Source organism: Vespula pensylvanica, chromosome 13 (genome assembly GCF_014466175.1).
Source record: "Vespula pensylvanica isolate Volc-1 chromosome 13, ASM1446617v1, whole genome shotgun sequence".
In the NCBI taxonomy this organism is placed as follows: domain Eukaryota; kingdom Metazoa; phylum Arthropoda; class Insecta; order Hymenoptera; family Vespidae; genus Vespula; species Vespula pensylvanica.
In genome coordinates, this window is record NC_057697.1 from 1,550,391 (window position 1) to 1,572,651 (window position 22,261).

General features: G+C 34.0%; 1 long non-coding RNA gene across 2 annotated transcripts in view; it reads right to left on the bottom strand.

The window, feature by feature from the left end:
- LOC122633658 overlaps positions 1 to 22,261 on the bottom strand; it is a 52,138-nt gene that overhangs the window by 24,786 nt on the left and 5,091 nt on the right. The window contains exons 3-4 of one of the 2 annotated variants that reach the window (XR_006328160.1): positions 14,926 to 15,080; positions 12,693 to 13,210 (exon numbers count right to left, since the gene is read on the bottom strand). This is a non-coding gene — a long non-coding RNA (uncharacterized LOC122633658). Of the gene's footprint in view, positions 1 to 12,692; positions 13,211 to 14,925; positions 15,081 to 22,261 lie in introns of those variants that run through there. The other variant, XR_006328161.1, reaches the window with a different exon arrangement.

A 22,261-nucleotide genomic window follows, 5' to 3' on the forward strand; every position in this document is an offset into this window, starting at 1 on the left:
TTTGTTTCTTTCTTATTTTTATTTTCATTTGTCTCTCTATCATTTTTTTTTTCTTTTTATTTTTATTTTACATTGATTTTTGTTTTCTTCTACTTTTTCGATAACCTCCAAGTGGTGAGGTCATGCTCATGCATGTACTTATATATTGTATCATATAGGATATACTACATATATGTGATCTCTTTTGAAATCAAAACAGTGAGAATTCTATCGAAATATCCGTTTCTTACGAAAAATCTTACCAAAGAGTTATGCGGATAAACTCTGAAAGGGATATCTTGCTAGAAAAGAGAAAGAAAGAAGGGAAGAAGGAAAGAAAGAAAGAAAGAAAGAAAGAAAGATAATATTATCCGTAACAAGGGGTTGTTGTTCGTGCATCCTTCGGTCCAATGTTGTCCTCGCACAAGTAAACATCGACATTCGCTATCCGTTTGCAGAATCGAAGAACAAATATCGAATATCCTGGCTATACTTTTTATATTTATATTGATTCTTTTCTTTTTTTTCCTTTTTTTCTTTCCCAATCAAAAATTATTTCCACATTTCGTTTCCTCTTGATTCAATTAATCCCATACATTTGTTGATTGTTGATAATCAAATTAATCAGATTATAACACTTAATTTGGAATTTTTTGAAGTTGGAATCTTTCCGAAAAGGAACTTTACATATACATACATACACGCATATATACATATACGTATCAATAATAAATAAATAAATATAGAAACTCGTCAAAAAAACAAAACCTTTAAAGTCGCATATCGACGTCGGAGCATAACCCTTAAGTCGTATTTTTCTCGAAGAAACGTCATCGTCGTTGACGTTTTAATTTAAAAGGAAAAAACGTGGAACACGAGATGCTAAAATATATATATATATATACATCTATGTACACGTGTATAAGATACATATATAAATAAATAAAAAAACTGAGACAGAAAGAGAGAGAGAGAGAGAGAGAGAGAAAGAGAAAGAGAAAGAGAAAGAAAGAAAGAAAGATAGAGAATATGCAACGTCACGAAGTCGTGTCGACGAGAAAGGGTGAGATGGTTGAAGGGGTGGTATCCTCCATGCTCTGATAACTCTTCTCTCTCTCTCTCTCTCTCTCTCTCTTTCTCTCTTTCGTGCAGACTCTCGTCTTGAAGATCCTTCTCTCTTACTCTTTGCACCGTAACCGCGAGCTCGTTCGCGACATTAAGAGCTTCGTCGTTCGAGGAGAAGAGAGGAAGCAAGCCGGCTGATAGATGAGGAGAAAGGCGCCTCGAAGGGACGCCTAGCATCTTCCTTTCCTTCCTTTACGAGACTCAACTCGATGCCACGAATACGTTCATAACGTTCATTTCATTGTTAAGTGTTAAATCTCTCTTATATCTTATTTATTTCTTCGCAATTTTCTATTTTTTAATACAATTAAAATTTTTTGAGAGTCATTGATTATGTTCGGATTTATAATCTTTTTGTTCGTTGTTAAGTTATTTCTTTTTGTTTATCGTTATTATAATCTTTTTATTTTCGTGAATCGTTATTAAATACGTAGATCGTTGTATCGTACTTAGATCTTGGGTTTTATTAACGCGAGTGTCGTTCGATTCGATTATTTGATTTTGGAGGTAATTAAGAGGAAGGATTGATTATGGCGTTTTTTTTTTTTATAATTGATTTTATAATCAATCATTTGTATCGGTTTTAAAATTATGTACGTAGATTTGAATGTGCTCTTCGTATTTTTTTTTTTTTTTTTTTTTTTTTATTTCGTGGTGTTACATTTATGAAATATGTTGTTGCTATTGTTTTTTTGTTCTCTCTTTCTCTTTCTCTCTCTCTCTCTCTCTCTCTCTCTCTCTCTCTCTCTCTCTTTCGTTGACCGTGTTGTTAATTTGTGGAGATTTTGTGGAACACTAATGATTTCTCCGAAAGATTGATCGGCGTAACGAAAAAGCGTAAAACCGAATCGATAAAAATTCCGCAGACTCGCGAGGAATGGTCAAGGTAGCTTTCGACCCTTTTTCGTTGATTTTCTTCTCTCCCTTCACACAATCATCATCCTTCTCTATTCTCCATAAGAAAACAAGAAGGAACAAATACACTTCCCGGAAGTCGTACTACTCGAATCGTTTCCACGAAAGAAGATCCGAGCTTAGAATTTCTAACATCGTCAAAGGATCTTCTAAAATCGCTTGGGATAAAATTCTGCAGAGATTTTTTTTTTTCTGAGAATAAAGAAACAATTGGACAAAAAAAGTAAGAGAAATTTCTTCATAACATTTAATAATTAATTGCAACGGGGACTTTGACGTTAGACGAATCTTCAAATAAAATAATTAACAAATCGAGAAAGAAACGATGATCGATGGAAATATTATCGTCAAATCTTGAAAGAATTCAGAACGGAATACTAATCGAGGAAACGATGAATTTAAAATAAAAAAGAAAAGAAAACAGCAGAGAGAAAGAAAAATTATTTGCAAAAAATGAACGAGAAAAAGGAAGAAAAAAAAAAGAAAAGAAAAGAAAAGGACTTGAAAAAACCTGTGCGATCTCGATTAGAAATATTAGATTTTCAAAGAACTCTCTCTCGTCGTCCAACTTCCAAACGATCGGCTACGTTCAATACCCAGTGTCCAATAAATGCAGACAAGCGTGTACTCTCACACGGATTCACACAGACGGAATTCGAAACAGCCACCACCAGGAACAGCAGTAGCAGAACAGCAACAACAGAACCACCCCTTAAGGATGACCAACGTCGAACGTCTTTTAGCTGCTCCTGGCAGCTCACTCTACGTCTGCGTATCTTCACCTACACGTTTAGAAATTCGATTGTGTTGGAAACTCGCAGCTACGACGACGACGACGACGACGACGACGACGACGACGACGTCGACGTCGTTGTTCGATGGGGTGGGAGAGGGTGAAACGAACGAACGAGAGAGAGAGAGAGAGAGAGAGAGAGAGAGAGGTTCCATGAGATGGTTTGAGGGTTAGGGGTTGCTGGTGTGTCCAGTCCACTTCAGTGAAGCCCAGGGCAGACCGTTCGATCAATAGAGGGTAGAAGCTACACGTTTCTAGGAGGTGGACACACACCACCCCGTACCACCCCTTCTCGTACACTCAACGATGTTCAGGGCGAGCCACTTTCTATCTATCTCATCGAACCAACTTTAGATTTTCTTCTTTTTTTGTTTTTCTTTTTTTTTTTTTCATTTTATTTATTTGCCTTTTTTTTTTTTTTGAAAGTAATATCGTTAAGGATTTTGAAGATTTTTTGAAAAGTATCTTTTCGTTTAGGCAAGGACTGACGTCCTTGAGAATGAGAATCTTGTGATATGACTTAGACAATTTTTTTGTTATTACTCTATAGAAAAAAAAAGTAGAGAAAGGAAAAGAGAAACTTGCGTGATAAAGTTTAGAGTTTGGATTGCTGATGATTAATTTCAATGAGAATTTCTTCTGTTAAGAATTATGATGATATAATTGGGAACTTAATTTTCCTTGTTTTCTCTTCAAATAAATGATTGGGCTATATACAGAGTATATTATACGAATTAAAACAATAACACTTTTAATAGATCTTATAGATATAACGATAAATCTATAAGGAAATTCTAAGACCCATAGAAAAAGTATTACAGATATATAAAACGCATGAAAAAAATATTGTAGAAAAATTAAGACTCTTTCGTTTATTTATTTCTTAATTTATTCGAAGAAATAAAAGATAAAGGGAAAACAAACGAGACAAACAATCGAAGGAACGAACAAATTAACAAACGAAAATCATAACTAGCAATTTATTCGGGAATAAAACAGATAACAATTTATATCACGTTAAATAATTTTTTATTAGGGAATAAGAGGGAAGAGAGGTCATTGACCTGATAGAGAAATTACGAGGCGCTTGAACACGACGTATTCGGTGGTTTCTTGATCCAATTATCTCGTGTCCCTTGTCGGGATCAGCGTGCTACGCCATTGGTCTGCGGGGTCCGGACCGCCGGGCCGTTTGTTTTGTAAGTCTAATCGCAGAACGGCTCTCCGGTGGTCCTCCTCGGTTCCCTCTTCTCCTCCTCTTCTTCTTCTTCCTCTTCTTCTTCTTCTTCTTCTTCTTCTTCTTCTTCTTAAAAATAAAATGGCGGCTGGCGGCTATAGGAAGAAAAGAAAGAGAGAGAAAGAGAGAGAGAGAGAGAGAGAGAGAGAGAGAGAGAGAAAGACAGAGAAAGAGAGAAAGAAAGAGAGAGAGGGAGAGAAGTAATAAAAGAAGAAGAAGAAGAAGAGAAGGAGGAGGAGGAGGAGAAGGAGGAGAAGGAGGAGGAGGTGGAGGAGGTGGAGGAGGAAGGGAAAAAAAGGAAAGAAAAGAGGAACGACCACCAAGAGCACTTTCGTTCGTTCTCTCGACGCAACGGCGGCTTGGTCCTTCCCTTTCTTTCTTTCTTTCTTTCTTTCTTTCTTTCTTTCTTTCCTTCGCGTACGGTGGCGCCATGACCAACGCTCCTGACAGCCATAAGGAAACAAAAGGAATGAGGAGATGGTAAGACACAGAGAGAGAGAGGAGGAATATCTTCTATGGCTAGATTGTACTCGCTGTTTTTTCTTCAACGTGTTTTCAGTTAATTTTCTTTTCTTCTCTTTTTTTTTCTTCTTTTTTTTTTTTTTTTTTGGTTATTTTTTTTCGTTCCTTCTTTCTCTCTCTCTTTTTTTTTTTAAATTATTAAATTCTACTATTAATTTTATCCTCAATTTTTTTTAACTATTAATTTTCTTCTTAGAAGAATTATTAAAGATTAGGATAAATTGGTGTGCCTTTGTGGTCCCCGTGTATTTTTATGTAAATTTTTATATAGACAGAAAGAGCGAATATTCTTCTGTGATTAATAGAAAAATAGTTTCTCTTCTCTCTCTCTCTCTCTCTCTCTCTCTCTCTCTCTCTCTCTCTCTCTCTCTCTCTCTCTCGCTCTTTCTTTTTGGTAGGATGTATACTTTGAGAATTTTTTTACGAGGGAGAGAATAATTAGAAATTAGAAAATTGTATTTGTTTTTTCATAGGAACTTAAGTTAGCTCCGTGATAAATTTCTTCGTTAATTTTTATTTTTCGTTGTTAATGAATAAAAAATGAAGGAATATATGTCTTTAGTTAAAGATTAGAAGAACGAGGAGAAGGATTAGATATTAGAGGATCTGTAGGTCAGCTAAAAAAAAAGGAGACCATGCGAGTAGCCATAATGATATTGGTTTAGGATCCCTAATCACTGTTATACAAAAATTAATAATCTCTGCGGTTTCAAAAATGATTTTGTTCGACGTGATTGAGACATCCGAGTTCGTGAACTTGAAATAAAAACTAAATGCCGAATCTCACCTTAAAAAATCTAATTTTTTCATCAGGATTAATTCTTTTTTTTTTTTTTTTTTCTACGAAATTTATCGTTTTCCATTTCTGCGTATGAACGTATATAATCATTTCTTTCGTTTTATAACATTTTAATTACTCGAAAAAATTCTAATCGTCCTAATGATAAAAATCATATAACTCTATCTAAGAGCCCTTAACAATATAATTACGTTCTCTAAATTTTAATAATTTATAACGACTCGTTTAATTGTTAAAAAAAAAAAAAAATAATAAAGAGAAACAATTTTTTTCTTTTTTTATCCCATCTCTTTATTTTGTTCATAGGTTAGAACCAGGTCGATTCTGAAAGCAAAAAGACGAGGGTGAAATAGAAAGAGAGAGAGAGAAAAAGAGAGAGAGAGGAAAAGAGAGAGAGAGAGAGAAAGAGAATTTGGAATTGCATAAAACGTAGAGAAAGAGAGAAGAAGAAAGAGAGAGAGAGAGAAACGAGGGTTGCTTTCTAGAATTCGTAGACCGAGTATGAGAACCCGCGGAATGCTCTCGCATAAAGACGCAACCCCATAAGATTTCATCCCCCTTTTATACAGACCGTTCTCGCCCCCGAAAGCGCGTTTCTAGTTGTGCGTTCGCATCTCTCCTACTTTTTTTTCTTTCTTTCTCTCGTTGGACACGTGTATGTGTATGTGTGTGTGTGTGTATGTGTGTGTATGTACGTGTATACATCTATACGTTTGTATATATGAGCTTGAATGTATGTGTATTCACCCTTAACACGAGTACGTATGAGTTACTCGGGATCGATGTTTCCTCTTTCATCCCTCCGGTATCGGGGTGTAGTTCGTGCGTAAAAACCAACCCCCAAGATCTACCCTTGCTTACTTTTTCGCCTTCTTCTCTTCCAAGCATCTCTTTCTTTCTTTCTTTCTTTCTTTCTTTATTTTTACTTTCTTCTTTTCTCTCTCTTTCTTTCTTTCTTCTGCGAATAAATACAAAGTCGAAACACGTTCGCTCGGAACTTGTAAACGAATTAGTCAAGTAATATTTAATGAATAGTAAATAAATCGATGTTTTGTTGAATACGGTTTAGAACGAAAACTAACATTTATTTATTCGATAATTTTTATTTGAATATTAAATTCGATAACAGATGGATTATTAGATTTTTATATTATAATTATAACTATAATCGATCGTTAATTAATTAATTTAATATTTCTTCATTGGGATAGGAGAAAGGAGAGGAGGAAAGGATTTCAATTTTATCGATTAAAAATGTTAGAAATTTTCGAAGATATTTTCGCGTTTGAAAGAAAGTCAAAGAAAGTTTCTATGTACGACGATTCGTTCGTAGAATCATGTTGCGTTCGCGAGTAGTGTGTCTCGCGGAAAAGCCTCGAGCGAAACCTTAACAAAAGTTTCACAGTCGAGGAACCAACGACAATAGGAAGAGCCGAGCACCGGGAACGATTTAGCGCTGAATGCGGATGTGGCTAATTTTCTGGGTTGTCCACACAACCTTCCGTTTTAAGTCTTCTTCCCTTTTACCTCTGCACTCCCCACCCCTTGTCCTACGATCGGTACTCTACGGAAATCGGATGCTCCGATCTGTGCTACCTTTGAGACGCCCTGTTTTACCTTAAAAACACGTCCCTTTGTCCTACAAAAAGAATTTCATTCTTTTATTACTAAAATTTATTTAACATTTAATGCCTCTCTGATCGGGACAAGTATAAAAAAGAAATAGAAAGAAGGAAACGTTTCGTTTGAATAAATTTCACATTAAATCTGTATTAAATTAATTAAATGCGAAGAAGATTTTTACAATAATTTCATTAACACTGATGCATCGTGTAACGACATGTAATATGAACCGCATTCGAAATCGTTCATTCATTCTAAGAAAAAGAGAAGGAAAATCAAGTAAGTCGTTTAATTCTTTATCGTTTCTCCGTTCTGTTAGATTTAACAAGATATTCCTCGAGGATTTTACTTGTACTAAAAAAAAAAAAAAAAAAAAAAAAAAAAGAGAGAGAAAAGAAGAAGAAGAAGAAGAAGAAGAAGAAGAAAGGAAGAAGGAAGAATAAATACTTAATTAATTATTTAATTAATTAATTAATTAATTATAGAAAAACGAATTTTGTCGCGCATGTATCAACCATCACATTTTAATTCATATTTATTCTAACACTTGGCAAAAAAAAAGTATCGAGATATAAAATCAGCTTCTCGTCGATCAATCTCGTAGCTTAACGTTTGAAATCTCCCATCCCATACCATTAGATACATCGAAATTGTTCCTCTCTCTCTCTCTCTCTCTCTCTCTCTCTCTCTCTCTCTCTCTCTCTCTCTCTCTCTCTCTTTTATTGGAAGTATACATGTACATATATCCATCTGTCTGTCTATCTCTCTTGTGCTCTGTCTATTTTCCCCGATGATGTTCCGACAATTTGAAGAGTTTAAGGCGATCGGTATCGCCCATCCGGTCGAAGCTTTCTCCACGAAAGGGATAAATAGCTCGTAAATAGGGGATAAAAGAAAGAGAGAGAGAGAGAGAGAGAGAGAGAGAGAGAGAGAGAGAGAAAAGAGAAATAGCAGCAAACGAGCGAATTACAGAACGTTTACGTGGATATCATTTCGCTTGAATGAACATGGAGAACAAGAGATATTTTGTTCTCTCTTTCTTTCGTTCCTTCATTCTTTCTTTCTTTCTTTCTTTTTTTCTCTCTCTTTTTTTTTTCTTTCTTCTTTTTTGTTTCTGATCGAATCCCGATAAAAAAGTCCTCCAGAAACGATTTCACATCCTCCAGGATTATATTGCCGAGGATCTGCAATGCACGGCATGCAGCGGTATTATGCAGCTCAGGAATCATGCAAATTCGCATAGCCGCCGACAGGATTATAACGAGAAGCGAGCTTGTGATCAGGATTCGTGAGTTCGATAAAGAAAGCAAGCTTAACGAGTTATGATCGAATAATGATAAATTCTGCGAACTCTGTTCAGCAGCTGCCGCTGTTGGCGATCGTTAGTGATCTTCTCTTTCTCTTTCTTTCTATTTATCTCTTTATCTCTCTCTCTCTCTCTCTCTATCTTTCTGTTTCTCTCTCTCTCTCTCTCTTTCTTTCTTTCTTGCTTGCTTTATTCTATCCGTCTTTCTCTTTTACTCTCTCGGAGTACAGCAGGCTCGGTAAGCTTTTTCTCGTCGCGAGAGGAACGATTAATGTCTTCATGAACGCCGCAGGCGACTGACCCCTTCAAGAAAAAGAATTGGAAAAGGAAGAGAAAAGAAAGAGAGATAGGAAGAGAAGAAGAGAGAAGAGGGATGATAAGATGAAATAGAGAGAGAGAGAGAGAGAGAGAGAGAGAGAGAGAGAGAGAAAGAATTGAATTTTAATTATGTCTAGGAAAGTTTATAGGTATGTTTATGTTTGTGCGTGATGGTCATTAAGTAATAATATGATACTATAGATAATTAAAAAGTATAGAAAAAGAGAGAGTGATGTAAAAAGAAGTGATATATATATATATATATATATATATATATATATATATATAGAGAGAGAGAGAGAGAGAGAGAGAGAATTTTAATAAGAATGTTATTCCAACGTCAAGATAAATTCGTGTATGTCTGTGTGATATTTAATAGGTAATAATAAAATTTAATAAGTGGAATTTAATCTGTCGATAAAAAAAAGTATAAAAAGAAATGTATGAAGTATTGAAAAAAAAAAAAAAAAAGAAAAAGGCGGTGTGAACAGTACGAAGGAATGAGAGAGTAGGTGTGATAACTGAAAGAAACGATATAATAAGCCATTTAAAAAAAAGAAAAAAAAAAGAAAAGGGTGTAAACAGTGAGAGAAATATGTAAAAAAAAGAAAAAAAAAGAAGAAGAAGAAAGAGAATACGAACGATATGAAAATTGAATGGGAATCCGTTGTAAGAAAAATTAAGGCTCGGCATTTCTAAAAAAAAATTTCAAATGTTTCGGAACGATCGATGAAAGGAAAAAAGATGACGAAATAATTTGCTCTGAAGATGAGGATAAAAAATTTCTTTTGTCAAGGGAAAAAAAATAGGGTTTTCCGATAAGAACGATTTGATATCTGTTAGAGAGAAAAAAAAGAAAAAAAGAAAAAAGAGAAAGGAAGAAGAAAAAGAATAAAACAAAATAAACTAAAAAAAAAAAAAAAAAAAAAGAAAGAAAAGAGAAAAGAAAAATGAAAAGAAAGGAACGAGTCTCATTGGCGATCATCGCGTTTTCATGGCGCCAGAAGAGCGAGAAACGCTGCATTCGTGTTTTCGTGTCGACCAGAGGGGAGTGAGTCCTTTCTCTTTCTCCTTCTCTCTTTCTCTCTTTCCCTTTCTCTCTCTCTTTCTCTGTCTCTCTTTCACATCGACGAAAAGGGGGAGGTGCACGGCCGGTTTTCTATTGGCCCTCACCTCAGGGGTGGTTTTTAGCCGAGCTGTCCCGAAGAAAGGAGCTCTTGCACACGCCGCCACACAAAATGTTCTCGCGCTAATGCAGCCTCGCCCGTATCTTTCTTCTCTCTCTGTCTCTCTCTCTCTCTCTCTTTCTCTCTTTTTCTCTCTTCACATATATGCAACCTTCTCTTCGAAAAATTCGTTCGGGTCTCTTTGTAAATGTGTATGTGAGCTCGAAATCCCACCCTTCGAAAGAGAGAAAGAGAAAACGTCACTCATAATGGAAACGGTCCCCTTATATTCTCTCCATCCTTCTTTTTTAACGTATCCACATATGATCTTCTCTCTCTCTCTCTCTCTCTCTCTCTCTCTCTCTCTCTCTCTCTCGTTCTGTCTCTTTTTCATTCTATTTCACTTTCTCTCTCTTTCTCAATCTTTTTTAATATCTCTATCTTTCTCATACCTTTTTCCCTTTCTTTTTAATTTTCTCTCTCTCTCTCTCTCTCTCTCTCTCTCTCTCTCTTTCTCTTTTTCTCTTTTTATTTCACTAAATTTTCTTTCTCCTTTTTCTCACTATGTATAAAATTTCTCTCTCTTTCTCTCTTTATCTCATCTTTTTTAATTTCTCTTTCTCTCTCGTACCTTCTTCTTTTTTATCCTCAATGATACACGCGTGTACCATTGGGAATTTTCGAAATATATATATATATATATATAGATGTATATCCCTGTGCGTCCCATTGTCGAGGAAAGAATGGCCGGAATTTCATAGTTTCGACCATCTTTTCGTACATTTTTACGAGGAAATGCAGCACTAGGGAGATCGTGTTTCGAGCTTTTCCCATCTTTTTCTTTCGAGAACGACGTAGGTTCGTTCCTTTCGAACCTTCTTTCTTTTCTTTCTCCTGCTTCTTCCTTTCCTGATCTATGTGGAAGAAAAAGAAAAGGGAATAGGGAGTTGGTATAGAAAGAGAAAAAATGGGGGAAAGCAAGTTGGAAAAGTTCACCCTAAATTTAAAAATCTCAAGAGATTTCCTATTTCTATCGAAAAACGCGATTTACTAGGATATTTTATTTACACCGATTTCGAATTTGCGATTTTAATATTATCGAGAATATTTACTTCTTATAGTCAATCGTTTTTTTTCAAAGATGATTTTATCCGAATAAGATATGATTAAAACTAAAGAGATTAGTCTCCAACAACTTTCAGTGAGCCCTTTTTCTAAATTCCACGTTTCTTTCGTCCATTTTTAATATTACATCGAAACATTTAAATGTAATTTTAAACACACGATATTGTCAAACAAGCATCAACACTTTTTTCTCCCTCGTGATAGCTCGTGCAAAAATTAATAGGAAGATTAACTAATCAAAAAGAATTTCTTTCGTAATATTTTCGATATCGAAATCACACGAGTTTATTTTTACTCGAGATTAGAAAAACCTAGTAGTACGAACGTCCGTTCAATCGTTTGTCCATCACGATAGAAAACATCGTGGAAGGTTTTTTTTTTTCCCGAATGCTAGGTTCGATTGGTGGAACGCATAACGAAGAAGGGACATCATCTAATTTATTTAGAAGACAACCAGCACGTCTCTCGTGCGTTCCCTTGCGATTCTAGACTCTATAGGCGTTCTCTCTCTCTCTCTCTTTCTCTCTAACATGAAAAGAAAGGATTTAAGTGGGTGGTATCGTGACTGAATCGAACGTCAATCGTGTCTCTGGGACAGTCCACGTGAAAGCGTTGTAAAACGTTAAGTATCTACAAGTCGAGGAAAATCAATCTGATTTCAAAGCATACGTGGAGAATACATAAGTATGTATATATATATGAGTGTGTGTGTGTATGTTTGTAACCTTTTTCCATGCTTTTTAAACTTTTTCCAGGTCGATCTTATAAGTATCCATCCATAGGAAATTATCATTTTGTTTTATTTATTACTCAATTAAATTTGACGTTCCATATACGTACGTATCAATTGATACGGTTCTATTTTTTTTTCTTTTCTGTTTTTTTTTTTTTTTTTTTTTTCATCGAGGATACAAAGTTACAACTATAGATTTTTTTTTTTTTATTCGTTTTCATTTTAATATCCATTTTTTATTATTTACATTAGATTAAACTCACCGTTTCGTGTATCATTTTAAACATTTACCATAGAATCGAGGAACGTTTAAACATTAACAAATTTTGTCTTTGGGATTTACATTATATTTAAACGAGATAAAATGATATTTAATTTGATAAATCAATTCAAACTTCATTTAACATATACTGTATGTGTATATATATATATATATATATATATATATATATATATATATGTATGTATATCTATATATAATTCATTTAAAATATGAAAGATTTTGTTATATACGTATATTGGACTTTGGAAATACGAAAAATACTCGTAAAAAGAGATATTAAAATGAAACAAAAAAAAAAAAGGTAGTCTTCGTACTTTCTATAGTAAAGTTCGGTGTCAGAAAATAACGACGACAACAAGAAGAAATAGTTCTGGGCATGTTTTATCCACTCCTTGTTATCCACTTTGCCGCGTTCCGTAACTCCAAGTGGAGCAACGAGCCTATAGATAAAGACACGACCCTTAGTTTCACGTACTTTCGTTATTTTCCAAACTTTTACCGTTAGGAAAACTCTACCCGAAGGTGGTGAATCGCGTCAAAGGACTTGGAAAAATGGAGGCACGAAAAACTTTTCCACTTTTATTTCTCGATGAACCATCAAAATTTAAACATATAAATTAATATTAATATTGATTTAAAAAAAGACCGAACAACGAGATAATTGCGAACGTTTTAATATAAAACATTCAATATAAATCCAAGTAATACAATATTATTTCTATTATTAATTTGTATTTTTTGAATTTGTTTTCGACGCTATAATTATATCACGATCGTAATTCCAAGTACTTGTGAAATTTGAAGATATTGAATAATTTAATTAACGAACTAATTCAACGTATCGATTTGACGCAAGAGACGACAATTTCAACAATATCAACGATTCTAAACATTTCTACGAACATTGTATAAATTTATAACTAATTATGTCTAGTCTTTATAAGCGAATGAGAAGAATGAAAAACTCGACTCGATGCGAAACGAGTCACATAGGTCTGGAAACATAAGATTCTTACGTTAGAAGCGCGTCACGTAGCAATTATGTTAGTTCGTTCGTTTGAAAATTTAATTATCCCCTTTTTCGTTGCTTTCCACGGCTTCTCAAGTGTTCATTCACGGAATGGCACGTGCAAGATCGACTTCCTGGAGGAAATAAGACGATGAGACGAACGTTTCACCGATATTAACCTTCTCGCGTGTGTGTCTACTCTCATCTTCCTCTCTTGATGATAGGTTAGTCGTTTCCTGGCTGACGTGGAGACACGACGACGTCAATCTTCAAGTTCCTTTTAGAAATACACGGGCTTTGTCATTATTATTCCATCTTAATGATCACTATCTGTCGACGCTTTTAGTATTATACTCTGATAACGTATACCGTTCTATTCATTCTCGAAATCGCATTCCCCTTCTAAAAACTAAGCTATTTTGTATTAACGATTTTTTTTTTTTTTTTATAATGATATTAATTAATATCATTTTTACGTATGATTTCTTTTTTAAAAACGATTTACAACTTAGATATCTATAATTTTTACTCCTCGAGAATCAAATCTTTTCAACGATCTTTAAAATAGTTCCTCGAACGAAGGTATACGATTTTATTCGTTAGTCCGAAGAAAATGATTCCGTCAAGATTTTTAACTATATTGTGGTGATATTTTCAATTTGGACGAAAAATTGTGATCGCTTCGAAGATCAAATGTTTTTCGTTTTCGAACATTCGTCGGAGCATAGTTATTTAGAAATGAACGTGCTACGTAATATCGAAATAACGAAAAAAATAACGTTAAATCAACGTATCGTTCGATAAAACGTGTAACCATCGATATCTACAAATTGAACGCGAACTTTTTTCCTCTTCGTACGATGGCACGGTAGTAGTACAGCATCGGTACAGTTTGTGTGTGCCAAGATCGAATGAGTCGACGAGATCGTAAGTCTGCTTTTTTTGTTGGTTAGCACGATTTTCATTAAATTTCGCGATCGACCCATCGCCGATTTATTACTCGGTGAACATCGACCGAGTTTTTTTTTTATCATCCCCGAGTTTATAAAAACATTGATTCAATTTATCGATATACTGTATATCTTACGTTCTTGTCTCGCGCACACATACACACACACATATTATATATATATATATATTTTTTTAATACTGTTTCCATCATTTTTATTAATATTTCCATCTCTACTTTAAATGTTATTTCTATTATTTGTTTATTAATTTACCTACTCGCATTTTTATCTCGCAATCATTGCAATCTCGTATACGAGATACTATCACGACTCTATATTTTTACAAACTTTCAACCCTTATCAATTCTAATATTAACTTCAATTATCAAATTGACATCGGAATAATAATTTTTTAATAAACAACTCTATAGAATATCCCATAAAGATCGATTACCTTAACTAGCTTCGAAATTAAATAAATAAGTTCTAGAAAAAATTTCATTAATCCCAATTTGCAAATTATACCTCAAAACGTCACATGCACGAACTCTCACGGAACGCGTTTGGGGAGCTTAGAAAAGACTGTCAAGGTATTGCAAGGGTTACTAAACAAAAAAAAAATTGAGAAAAGAAAAAGATAAGAAAAAGAAGAAGAAAAAAATAGAAAAAAGAAAAAGAAAAGAAAAAAAGGGGCTTGACAGAACGTAACGGAGAGGAGAGAAGGCCGGCTCGGTAATCCGATCCAAGAAATCTATGTCGATAGGGCAATAATTAGGCTGCTTACACGATGAAATGAGAAAGAGAGAGAGAGAGAGAGAGAGAGAGAGAGAGAAGACATGTCGGCTCTTTCTCTCTGAACCCTTCTCCTTTTCTTTTCTCTCGTCAGTGGCGGCAACGATGCCGGCAGAAGGGTAGAAAGAAAGAGAAAGAAAGAGACAGAGATGGACAGATCCTTAATATACACAATCTCATGCACATACGCATAAAAATATATATATATATATATATATATAAATCTTTCTATACATAAAGTTATACTCACATACTCGAGCGCGTATTGGTCTCCATTGGTACACCCTTTTATCCCTTTTCGACGTACGCACCGCCTTGAATAGCTAAACTAGAGCTACCCGAGTGAAGGCTGGTTCCTTCGAGGTTGCCACACAGATTCGCACGCACCCACACAGACACGTATATCTAAAGATGAAGAGGAGGAGGAATAGGAGGAGGAAGAAGAAGAAGAAGAAGAAGAAGAAGAAGAAGAAGAGAAAAAGGAGGAGGAAGAGAAACGATCTCTGCCATCACACATATATACGTAGAAAGAATCTTGTGACGTTCCTGTGAACTGCACTTTATATTAGTGTGTGTATAAGTTGAGAATAAAAGATAGAAAGAGAGAGAGAGAGAGAGAGAGAGAGAGAAGGAGAGTATATATAAGGGGTGGGATGGGAGGGAACAGAGGGGTGGACTTTTGGGTATAATGGCGGCTTCGGCACAAGGACCCCCAAAAGAAAGCCATAGATATCGCATTGCACGGCAGGGACTGACGGGACAAAACAACTCAGGCCCATCGACAATAGGAGGGACGAGAGAGAAAGAGAGAGAATTATTGAAGGAGAGAGAGGGAGAGAGAGAGAGAGAGAAACTCGTAGAACGAATGACAGAGAGGGTAGATTGGAAGGAAGGCTAATGTCAAGAGAGAGTAAAGGATAGATTTAGTCCACGTTACGCTTTATTGAGAGAGAGAGAGATAGAGAGATACTTTGAGTCCTTCTCGCGTGCCGATCCATTAATTAACCATCGCCATTTCTTTATCGTTCTACTTTGCCGACAGTGTATGAGAGAGAAAGGGATATTGTGTTTGAAAGATTTGAATTGAATGTCTGTGTATATATATATATATATATATATATATATATATATATATATATATCATACATATATGTATGTGTACGTGTGTGTATTTAATTATTTATTAAACAGTGATTTTGGACCTGTAAAGTGTGCAGCAAAGATTTAATATATTAATTGTACTAAGTAATTTTATATAAAGAATCTGATATTAATGAAGTAAAAAATGAAATATATATATATATTTTTTTTATTTTCTCGCTGTTAAAACGTGTAAATAAAACAATGATGGAGTTAATGGAGTAAACGAAAAATATTTTGAAAAATTATGGGAGATCGATGGGGATTCTGAAAAATAAAAATATTCATTCGTTCTGTTAAAGATAAATGATAGAATGATACAACAGAGATAATGAATAACAAATTGGAAAGATATCTAATATAATAGAATAAAAATAGAGTCTCGATCGTCGAGGACATCGACTTCAACTCGTTCGCTATTGTCGTTTGCGTCACTTTTATTATATTTAGAAAACCTTATCGTTCATGCAAGCAAAGCTATAGTTTGCGTTACCTTATTTTTCCATTTTTTTTCCTTTTCTATTCTCTCCCTTCGATATTTTTTCTTTTTTTCCTATTCAACGATTGCATATCGTCCCGAGTAAAATAATTTCACTTTCACCGATACACACGATTATGGTTTTATATATATATATATATATATATATATATATATATATATGTATGTATGTATGTATGTGTGTAGTGATGATAACGACAACAACGATGATAGTGATGACAGTCAGCAAAAGGACATTGACTGTTGAGAATAAATCAATAATTAAACTGTGCAATAATGTATACGCGGTAGATATGCGATATTTACGTTGGTGGAAATGTCCTCACGTTCCGACATCCAGGCACCGATGTCTATGAATCTAAATAGATAGATAGATAGATAGATAGATAGATAGATAGATAAATAGATAGATAGATAGAGGAGACCAATCATTATCAGACTCTTGTAAATTTTATAATAATCTTCATCGATTCCCTGCTAAGTTAATTTTCTTAGAATAATTACATATCCAGACTCTGTGAATCAATTCTTTCTTATCGAATTTAGTCCGAGAAGCATCCTATTGCAAGAAGATAATTAAATGTTAATTAGTTGCATTCATTTATTAAATCCGTTTAACGTTTATACAGTTAATAATATAAAATGATAATTTAAATCGATTCGAGTACTTTTACGCGCGTGGAAAATTTATTTGAAAATATGCTGATTGTTACAAATAAATGCGTAAAATTATATATATATATATATATATATATATATATATTATATATATAAATTTATTCTCATGTGTAAAATGAAACAGAATCTTAAGAACGTATCTGTACATTAATCGATCATAATATTAGATAAAATAATTATTAATTTATAATCATTGTTAAGGACGACTTTTGACACTCGGAAAAAATGAAATGAAAAATGTTTAAAAACTACAAAATTATATATACATATATATTTAATATATATATATATACACACACACATATATTAATAATAATAATAATAATAATATACATATACACAGGACAAAGACATAAATACCAACACATACGCAGAAAGATGTAATAATTCGATCGATCGCAAGCAGCCGTCAGTTATGCGCGTAAACGCGAAGCGTCGGACATGGCGGCACGAAAGGCGATTTGTCATTCGCGAAATAACTCGAACGTTCGCTCCTTCTCTCGAGTAGGTATTACGTTTAATGCTCAACACGATCAATTTCACCTTCCAAGTGTAACGTAAGCACGTACGTTTGCAAGAAAGAGAAAGAGAAAGAGAAGGAGAAAGAGAAAGATAGATGAATAGATAGATACATAGATAGATACATAGATAGATACATAGATAGATAGATAGATAGATAGATAGATAGATAGATAGATAGATAGATAGATGAATAGAGACAGAGATAGAGAGAGAGAAAGAGAGAGGGAGAGAATGTGCGCGCGTGCTCATAGGCATCGTAACTTAATCGATAAGTCGCATTTAGACCTCTCACCCCACTTCACCGACCTTCCCTAAGCACGATTTCTATTTCTAACTATACACTCGACTAGGAATAGTTAATGACGTTCGAAACAGACGTACTTAGGTACGTACGTACATATATACGATTCGATTTGATCGTCGAAAAGCAGCCAACTCTTCCAGTTTGTCTCTCATTTTCAATTAAATTTCATGTTGATTTTAATCGAAGTAACGCTCGATTTCGATTATTTAATACTAAAATGTTAATTTGATATTACATATATTTAATATTTAATCGCATTCACGAGTGTCAGTTCGTCTCATTTTCAATTGAATTTCGTGTAAATTGTATTTATCATTTATATCCATATTATAATTCGATTTTCGTATTTTGTAAGAGTTAGGACATTTTGTTAAGGTCTACATTTATCAGATATTTATTTGTTAATTATGGTAATAATTTTCTGTTCCTTTTTCCTTTTTTTTCCTTTTTTTTTTTTTTTTTTTTAATTAATAATATAGGATTTCATTTAACGTTAATCGATAGGGAAATTAAGGGAATCTTTAGTCGTGACAAAAGTTAAGAAGATCTAGATAGAAATTGATCTAACTATAGGAGGGAATTTTTTTTTAGGAGGATTTACGACAGGATTTGAAAATAATTAACACGTCATGATCGTTCACCGATGATCGGTACTTTATTAAAAAATTTTAGAAACGTGAGAAAGAACTTTCAAGTCTTGTTCGTTTATCAATTAAATACAATTAATTATTGAACGATCAAATGAACATCCGAATGAATTCTCAACGCTTGAAAAAAATTAATCTCAATACGCAACAATTGATATCATTTGTATATCTATAAATACAGATCGTGGAAAGTAACAAAAAAAAAAAGAAAAAGAAAAAAAAAGAAAGAAAAAAAAAAGAAAAAAAAAAAAAAAGATAAAATCTTAGATTTATTCGTGTTATAACGCGAATCGGATTTTCAAGATAAAAAAGACATAATTCACTTGGATTGATCGAAATCCATTGTAGAGGAGTCCCGTTTACCGAAACTATCAATTGATGCCGTGGCACAAACAACGCCGTACGGCGTAATACACACACGCAGCTGCACCCCCTCCCGTGAACATCGCAATCCAAACAGAGAACGGATATATCTTCTCGTTCCTCGTTCGTCCATCTGTCGTTGTGTAACGGAACACCGGCTAATAGTATTAGAAATATATATATATATATATATATATATATATATATATATATATATAAATGTATGTGTATATATGTTCTCTGTTATATCTCTGTGTATTTCTATGTACACTGTGTGTGTCATGAACACTAAACTACCCCTGTGGAAGCACTCGATCGAAGAACCCCTATATGCCTTCGTTCCTTCTTCGTTTCTCTCCCAAGCACGTAGATTACGTCTGTAAATGCCCCTCGCGCGAGCGTACTCTGATCTGCTTTTTTCCCTTTTTTTTTTTTTGTTCCCTTTTCTTTTCTTTTCTTTCTTCTCCTTACCGTTTCTTTTCTTTTTCCTTCTCTTTCTCCTTCTTCCACCCTAAAATCCACTAAACGAGGTGTACACTTTATTAATTTTTCTTCGTGAACGATAGAAATGATCTCTTTGCTCGTTCTTTTCCCTTCTTCTTTTCCTTAAGGTTTGTGAAAGTAATTTTAATTTAATTCCAAAGGATTATCTTCTTCAATAATCACTTATCAAAGTTTCTGTACGATATACTTTATACATGCGATGAATTTTTACAATTGTTATCATCGTGGAAATTATTATTAACAGATCGTTAAGATCGTTCAGTAATAGAACTTGTTACAAACTTTAAATCAAACTAAAACTGAAGAGATATTAAATTGAAAGAGACAAAATCGATAAGTAATTTATAAGAAAAATTGGGACACGGTTAACGATTCGAATTATTTAGTTAGATGAAAACTCGGTAAGAGAACGTAGTAAGAATCTCAAGTGGATTGACCACTTCGGCAAATTGCGAGAAGATAAATAACATTTCTCTTAGGAGAACGATGATTTCCTTTAATAAATAACATGCCGAAATACGTGTTAGTGGATAGATATATCGAATGGTCTAATAACTATTACCATTTGCTCCATTATATCCCGATGTTTTTTATCTAGCGAAAAAATCTCATTCATACATTTCCATATATCGACATTATTAATATATGAAACATGATATATATTTTTTCGATACAACCTAAATTTTATTCCCAACATAGAAACAGACTAATAAACGAATTGAAGAGTCGCGATTAAACAAGGGATATTATCGAAATAAAACGAAACTCGATTCGTTAAGGATTTATGAAAAATAACAAAAATTAAGAAAAAAGGAAGAGCAATGAAATTCGAAAGAACAACTACAACAAAATTAAATCGCGAATTATCTAATAATTCGATTTGGTAGTCGACTTGTTTCAAGAGGGTTGCAAACTCTCTCTCTCTTTCTCTCTCTCTCTCTCTCTCTTTAACGTATTTCCGCAAACGTCTCGCGAATCGTTCGAGTTGCCAGGCGCGAAGAGGCCAAGGGGAGAAAGGGAGTTTAACGTGCAACTGACATCCCTCTCTCTCTCTCTCTCTCTCTTTGACTCTCTCTCTCTCTCTCTCTCTCTCATCCCCTTAAAAGAAAGATAGAGATAGAGAGGCAGCGAAACGACGGGTGGACAGAGAATTCGAAAGTCGTGACGAGCTCGGAAACACGAGCAGGCGCCGTGGAGACGGCGGAGATCCTGCCTTTTTGTTTGTCTGTTTGTTTGTTTGTTCCGGGCGTTTCGTTACCGCGTTGGTTAGCTACTTCACTCCCTTCTAGCATCCCCTTCTATCTTTCTCGTATACTTGTACACCCTCTTTAACTCTATCTCTTTTCATTTCTATCTTTCTCACTGTCCTTCTTTACGCGTTTCTTCTATTTTTCGTTGACTTTATCATTCTCTCTTTCTTCTTTACTATCTTTTCTTTCCTTCGTCTTTCTTTATTGTTCTTCTCACTATCTCTCTCTCTCTCTTTTTCATCATCCTTCTTATTGTTTCTCTCTCTTTCTCTTTCTCCCTCTCACTCTGTCTTTCTCATTTTTTATTGTCACTAGTTCCTTTTCTTCTTTCTTTCTTTCTTTTTTTTTTGTTCATTCTTTTCTCACTCTCTCATTCATAGATTATTAGTCTTCTTACTTTTTCTTATACTTTTTGTTAGTTTCGAATCTTTAACGGTGGTGTCACATTTCTGCGAGGAAGTATCGTTCTCAGTTCGTATGTTATTTTCATGTCAATATTTTTACACTGTAAAAAATCTACTTATGCGAAATAACAACGAGTAATAGCTATCACGCGACGTTCATTACTGTCTCGATTCTTCTTCGTTTCTGACGAATCATCGAGCTAATCTCACGTGTTCTTGGAGAGTTAAGTATTTTATTGAAATATCGGCACGCGAGTCGAGTTGAAAAAAAAAGAAGAGAGAGAGAGAGAGAGAGAGAGAGAGAGAAGGAAAAAGAAAATATGAATAGTAGTATCGTACGGGTAATTCTAAAGGAACACAATAAACTCTCTTTTCTATAAAATAAAAAATTTTCATTAAACCTTATCCTACTCGATAACTCAAATTTAACAGAATTTAATTAAAACGATTCTTTCGAAAAATGAAAATGAAAAAAGGGAAAAGATGGAAAAATAAAAAAAAAAATAAAAAAGAAAGGAAATTCTAAAAGAATAATTAATCTCCTTCTTTTTTGTATCTTTTATTGTTTTGACAAAATTGAAACCTCATCGATAATGATTAATAATACAATACAGTTGCAGTTCTCTCTTTAATCTTTTAAATTCAGCTGCTTTTCTCTTTTTTTTTTTTTTTTCTTTTTTTTACAATAACATAACAATGACATAGATAATTGGCAGTAACAAAAATTATAATAAATCCAATTAATAATAAAAATAAAAAATGAATATGATGATGAGAATTTTCTTGAACAGCAAAAAAGAGAGAGAGAGAGAGAGAGAGAGAGAGAGAGACACTTTAGAAAAGAAATAAAGAAAGAGATAGAGATAGAGGGAGTGACTCGTGAGCTAACTCTCGTCACGCACATGCTGCAACGACCTTTTGCATCAAAAGCTTTTGTTTATGGGCCGAGAAGATTTATAGGCCGCACAGCGATGTGTACATATAGCATCTTGCTACGCTCTATCCGTACCGAGATCTCTCCTCGAAATGTCGTCAACGTCCGAGCGTACACCCTCTTCTCTTTCCTATCTTTCCACTCTCGACTACTTTTATACATCAAACATCAAGTTTCTTTCTCTACATTGTTTCTACGAAAACACTTTGTAAAACAAACTACGTCGATCGGTCAATTTTCCTCGTCATTTTTTCCCTTGTCCTATCTCTTCCTTTCATTTTTTCGTTCCTTCTTCTTCACAAACTTTTAATACTCGTATGTAACCAATACGAATGTTTTCA